This window comes from Triticum dicoccoides, chromosome 1B (assembly GCF_002162155.2).
Source record: "Triticum dicoccoides isolate Atlit2015 ecotype Zavitan chromosome 1B, WEW_v2.0, whole genome shotgun sequence".
Lineage (NCBI taxonomy): Eukaryota > Viridiplantae > Streptophyta > Magnoliopsida > Poales > Poaceae > Triticum > Triticum dicoccoides.
The window spans coordinates 693,123,456-693,130,594 of NC_041381.1; positions in this window are offsets into that span (position 1 = coordinate 693,123,456).

A 7,139-nucleotide genomic window follows, 5' to 3' on the forward strand; every position below is an offset into this window, starting at 1 on the left:
GGTGTTTAGATGACAGGGTTAGATGGAGCGCGGATACGGCGAGGTGCCTTCACGGGCGTTGTGAGAGGGAGGGAGGAAGAGGACGAGAAGCTTCGAGGAAGTGGCGAGGGATTCGCTGCGGCGAGAGCGAGAGAAAAATGTGTTTTTTAGTGCTCCAGAGAAGAACTAACCCAAATAAGCACCTCTTGGGTGGGTTAGATTTTTTGGATGGGTTAGATGCTTCTAACCCAAACTAACCCTCCTGTTGGGATACTTTTGGGTTAGTTGAGTAAAAACTAACCCAAACTAACTCTAACCCATGGATCCAAACAGGGCCTTTGCCATGTCCCGTCAACTTGCCGAACGAGGAGAAGGTTGCAGGACGGGAGAAGCTTGCGCGTGGTGGCTCGCAGGACAAGGAGAAACCTTTGACTAATGCAAGCGAGCCTCGCTCAGGCGATGGACGTGCAACAGTTAATTCGGTGTCAGATTGTCAGAAGCATACACTATACTAGTAGTGCTACTATTGTTTGACTTCCCGAATAGGCGAACAGCCAAGCGCAAAGTTTACTAGTACTAGTACTACTACTATAGTCTATAAAGGTACATACTAGACTAGTACTAGGCACCGGATGGAGGAGTGTCTGCACTCTTATTATAATTTTAAAATGTGATAAAGCAATCTTCAACACATTTGGTTCTCTTCGAGGGTTCTGGCATGTGATAATGGAAGTTGATTTCATGGAACACTCGCCACAATTCTCGCTTAATTCTGGCTCATATCCTGTTACAAATAGTAGCGCTCGGTAATATTTCTCTTTTTTTGTTATTCAGCATGTAAACAGGTCAGCAAACCTTGCGGCGCATCTTCGTGCGAACCGTGCTTGCTGCACTTTGAATGTGGCCAAGAGCTGGCTTGACGAAACACCTCGCTTCCTACTTATTTTTCTGCGGGGTACCTCGCTTCCTAGTGACCAGTGTCTTGGCTGATCGTCCTAAGAATGCTTATATATGAATAAAGCTCTCTCATTTACCCATAAAAAAGATTAAGCCATATTAACCGGAAAGGAGGGAGTATGGACTAGCACTACTTTTTGGTGTGTCCCGTCAACTCGCAGAACGAGGAGAAGCTTGCAGGACAAGGTGAAGCTCGCTTACGCCTTTTAACTAATGCAACCTACCCTCGGTGGACATGCATCAGTCCATTCGGTGTCAGATTGTCAGAGGCATACACTGTAGTACCCAACATGCGGAGTACCATCATTGTTCGACTTCACGAAGAGACAAAGAGCCAAGCGTAGTAGTACGAGTAGTACTACTACTAGAACCGCATGATGGAGTGTCTGTACTCTTATTTTTTTATCTCTGATAAAGTACACGTTTATTCCGGAGAAGGGCGGAAAACGGCAGCCCAACATGTAATGAATGATATCGATCAACCAACCATGCTCGAATATATCTTGGCCTCCATGCGAGCCCGTCTGTGTGTTCTCGCTCCTAGTCTCTCTCAAGGAACGGCGGGTTGGCTCTTTGCTGTCAATTGAGATCTGTTTGCTCACACTCCTGTCCCACATGTCAGTGATATGCCAAGAGGAGGTGTGTTGACCGACTGGCCATATGCGTACTTGGTTTTGCACCTTCATACTACTCCTCCCTCCGTCACAGTTTACAGGGCGCGCTTCATTATGATGCATTTCTCTCAATGCATTTCCACCACCAGAGAGACTTTAGACGCGTTTGGTTTAATGCTCAATTAATTAGGGCATGGTAACCGCAATCAAGTCCACAATTTTCTCTCCATGTACTCTGTACTACTATGGAGTGGAGTAAGTGCATGCATGTGTGTACCCGGGGTGGAAGCACTGCATGCATGTGTGTACGCATTATTCCCTCTAGTAATAGACGCCGTGCTATAACTACCAATGCTATTTTTCAGGCCGATTGCTAGTCGCCTTGGTCCCACAGTTTTTTTTCTGAAGCGCGCTGTATAAACAGTGACGGATGGAGTAGTATGAGCGGATTCAAAGAAGAGCGTATTGATGGTTGCTTCTTCAGAGCAACTTACAGTGGGAAAGGTGGGGCTTATGATTTAACTGCTCATTACTCACTATTAATGCGGCACAACGACCGGGCTGAGTCTCCCATGCGGTTGTGCACTACCCCCTCGGTTCTTAAATATACTCCGGAGTATTTGTCTTTCTAGAGATTTCAACGAGTGACTACTCAAATATTTGTCTTTTTAGAGATTTCAAATGGACTGGCACATACAGATTTCAAACGGGCATATTTTAGAGTGTAGATTCACTCATTTTGCTCCATATGTAGTCACTTGTTGAAATCTCTAGAAAGACGAATACAATATTTAGGAACGGAGGGAGTACACATACAAAGCAAAATGAGTGAATCTACACTCTAAAATATGCCCGTTTGAAATTTGTAAAAAGATAAATATTTAGGAACGAAGGAGTATAATTTTGTGCATGGCACATGGACCCGGATGATGAAGAGGCTTCTGGCAATGCTATCAAGCTTCCATCATTTGTTGACATAATTGACGTACTATGCAAATAATTTTCCAGCAACATGAAATTGTACTATGGTGTGAGCTTTCAGCTTCTGTTTCGCGTGTCTTGCCATCGATGCTCTTTCAGAAACAATAAAAAACTAACTTCCTTGCTAATGCATGTCAATTATTAGCATATCAGAGCTAATAATTACATCACAACTGAAGGCAGAGTTGTGAGAAGGTGTTAAATTAAAATTGATCCATGCTTTCATTGGCAGCAACGTCCCTCCAGCTCTGTCTAAATCAACAAGGCATGTTGGGAAAAAAGTAGCTGTCTGGAGCATGCAACATTCTGATCATTTTGTGCAGTTCCACTAAATAGAGCTGAGCGTCCCTGTTCCAAAGATGTTAAGTGTGATTACGACAATAGAGGACTGCTGATGAAACAATAAACACACAAATAGAAGCCGGTCACCTTTGCAGTCTCTCTGAACACTAACTAGTTGGAGAAGATTAGGCTCGGAGTTGGATGAGGAGGATAGAGCAAAACCAATCTCCCTTTGTGCATTCGCACTGAAATGTAGAGACGTTGCCCGTGTGACATTTTAGTACAACTGCACAAAACACTCTTAAGAAAAAAGTGATTTGTGCACTTCACGAAAAGGTCGCAATAGCAACGAGTTGAAATGGATAGCCCTGTTTGCAAAAAAGAGGTAGAAAGGAAACAATTACTGGCCAATAACAGTTGATGACACATGCGACGACAAAAAAGAAGCATATTCCTTGCCCTAAGGGAAGATAACAACACAGTTGTGTTTTTCTAAAACGGTGTGAGGACAAGAATGCAATATGGAAAGTACGCCGGACGAGCTACGTTTTGGGCAAAGAACTATGGAAGATCCATATGCAGCGACGTGGGAAGACGGGCAGTGGAGCAAGGCCGGAGGGGATACCTGGAGGTCGTCGGGATGTAACTAGGTGAGCGGCGGCGGGCGGAATCTGCGAGCAGGTGGCGCAGGCCCTGCCGCGCTGGAGCTTGGTCAGAGAGAACGACGTGTACCGCAGATCGGGACGTGCTGCCTCGGCGTCGTAGACCGGAGAAACGATGCACTTCCTCCCTTTCCCTCGGCGGATGGGATGCGGCCGGATCAGTGACCAACGGTGAGAGAGAGAGGCCACCGCACTCCCTTTCCCCCGGCGGACGGGATGCGGCCGGATCAGAGACCAACGCTGAGAGAGAGAGAGGCCACCGCAACCTTGTGTGAGATACTCTGAAGAGCGACAAACCAGGCACGCAAGGCTCCATTGTATATAGTGAGCAGACTACCTTTTTCTCCATAAAAATCGTTTTATATTCTGTGTACGTGCCATTGAGCGCTATAAGTTTATTTAAAAATAAGCGGCAACACGTCAAGTCGAACTTTGTTTCGTGCACGCGTGGTACATGACCTCCCTAGGTAAACAACCGCTATAGGCGTTCAAATTAGCACGTGGGCTGCCATTTCGTAAAGAAATAAGCTCCACCGTGTACCGGCGCGGGTGTGGCTGGGCACGAAGCGTGAATACGTGCACAGTGCACCTATTCTCTTCTTGTATACGTACACCACCTACGTGGGGTTGTGTGAGAGAGATACAAACCTAGAGAGATATAGTGTGTGGGTTCTTGAGAGTTTTTTTTGGGGGGGGTCAATAAAAAAATGCAACATATGCAATGTGTGTGAAATAGAGTCCTGGATATCACATATATATAGAGGGGGCGATCCACGAGAAGAGAGTGGAGGTATCATCGGCTTGAGGTGTCCATAGAATCGAAGAGAGGGATGATGTGTGTGTGTGTGCGCGCGCGCGTGCGATCGATAAAGGGTGCCATCGAATTTGTGTGTGCCCACGTCAAAGATATAGAGTGGCTGGCCTACTGGAACGTGAGAGGGGACATGTGCAGTTTGTCTCTGTGGCATGGATACCTACCTGCAGCGCTCGACTATCGGTGTGTGGTGGGGGAAGAGGGAGGCCCAATTAACTATAGAGGTACAATGGTTGGTATATGTGTGGAGGAGGAGAGAGGCCTACCTCATGTATTAAGGAGATCGATCTGCCTCATGTATTAAGGGAGATCGATCGTCATCCATGCATATGTGCAGGAGAGGAATAAGGTTGGGAGAGAGACAGGGCTAGAGTGTTGGAGGGGGTGGTAGTGGAGTTGCTTCTAACAAATGGTGGGATAGGCTTGCTAGACAAACGGAGGGCACGCTCGCAATATCAATAAGAGGGGAGATGGCTGCTTGTTGTCTGTGCACGTGCATGTGAGAGATAGGTCAGGAGGTATGCATGAATGATGAGGGGGACAATATGGCTGTGGTAAGAAGATGTAACTACATAGGAAGATCAATCGCCCTTTGTTAGAGAAAGGAGAGACATAACTTGTGAGGTACGTCGATCGATGGAGGGTAGTTAAAGTCAATCTAGCTATATGTTGGGAGATCAATTGGTATACATGCATGTGTGTGTTAGAAGCAAATGAGGCACGAGGAGAAGGATAGAGAGAGAGGGATGCATGTAGGAGGTGGTACGAGAGGCATACTATATCGAGGGGGGAGGAGTGTGCGAGTACGAGAACCATGAAAAGAGTGGTGGGAGTGAGGCATGGACGGTGACAAGAGAAGAGGGGAAGCTTGTGTTTGTGCTAGGCACACCTGGCTAGAGAGGCATATCGATCGATGTGTGTCGTAAAGAAGGAGTTGGGGGGCCTACACACACCATGGGTGAACAACCTAAAGTGAAAAGACGAATTTGCGCGATGGAGCTAGAGAATGCTGAGGGAGGGTGAGAGGGATGCGGGCGTGTGCATGCACAAGAGAAAGTTAGCGCTAGCTACAAAGATAAGAGGGTTGTGTGGGTGTAAAAGACGAATAGAGATCATATATACTTCATTATAAAAAGCGAATTCAGATATTTGAAGAATTTATCATAGTGTTTTAAACCGACGCATGTGTGAATATATATAACGGTGATACACCTGGTGTGTTTATGAACATGTTATACTACATTTAATATATTTTATCTCTACTCTTATAAAAAACGGAGTTGTTGATGATGGTGTGCCTGCCATCCTGCATTATAGGCCGTCCGATTTATATCTGGCAGATAGCAAGGAAACTATGATGGTTGAAGTTGGCAACAATCATGATTGTAGATTCTTATTGAAATAGAGAAACGAATTCAAATTTAGTTCTAATTGCAGCGGTAGTATAGACATTTGGAATGCACTAAAATGTTGGTATGAGTAGGTTACATGCATTATACAACAAGCGAAAAAATTTAATCAGACATAACATGGATTCATACTCCCTCCTTCCATATATATAGGGCGTAATGAGATTTTTAAGACCGCCTTTTACTATTGACAAGATTAATAGTACATGACATGCACAATGTGAAAATTATATCATTGAAAGAACCTTTCACAGACGAATTTAACGCTGTGCTTTGTGTAAGTTGCATGTCATATATCATTGCTCTAATATTTGGTCAAAATTAGCATCGAAAAATGCATTAGGCCCTATATAGATGGAAGGAGGGAGTAGCTTTGAATAGCATTTGTATAGTAAAACGGGGCAAGACTCTCTCTTTGTGTGGTGTGAATAGTTTTATTTTTTTGTTTTCTTTTTGGTTGAGAGAAGTGCGAATTGATTTGGTATGTACAAGTACAATATTACTACACGTTAGGCTTGTCCCTAAAATTCAACCCGCGTCTTGTTATATCACGAAAATTCAGATATCATGCTCCCAAAACTGGCGCCTTCACAACCCGTGCTTTGCTATCCTGAAATTACAACGCACGTGAAAACTCCCTCCAGCTACCAAATCTCGACACGCGAAATCCCCATTCTAACCCTGAGCCGAAAGGGCCTAACACACCCTACATTTTGGACAAGCGCATCCCTAAGTCATGCTTCACCCCCTCCCATCGCCCCCTTTTCGCCATTCGAAATCCCAGGCCGCCATAACCTCTCTGCTCCAGCCATGAAACCCCACCCTCCTCCATCCGCCACGTCACCGCTACCCAGCCGGAGCCTCTTCCCCGACGACATGGTCCACCGCAATAGCTCGACGTCCCTCGTCCACCTCCCCAGATGCGGATCCGTTGTCCATCTCGCCGTCCCGCCTGTTCAGCCGCCCCGTCCTCCACCTCCAAGGAGCTGCTCCGATGATCGCCTCGTCTATCGCGGTTGCTCCATCCCCACATCGCTGCCTTAACCTGCTACACCGGAACCGCAGCATCCTCACCGACTCCTCAGACGAAGCCGAGGCCTACTCGGCGCCACCAAAGAGGTTTTACACTCATCGCATCGGACCTTCCCCTTAACTCAACCTCCCGTCATCGACGGTGCTCCATCCCGCACCCCCATGGAGCGGCTACCTTGAAGTCGGCGCCACGGGCGACATCTCCATGGCGGGTCTCCCCAGTGCGAGGCCCCTTCGGCGGCAGTGTCCATACCAGCCGGATCTGCTGCTGCTACTCCGACTCTCGCTCGCTCGCTCGTGCTGCTGGTGCTGCTCCGGCTCTCGCTTGATCACTCGCTCTCCCAATTGCTACTGCTGCTCTCCCCCTCACTCGTGCTGCTGCTCTGCTCTGATTAAGCCACACTTCAGT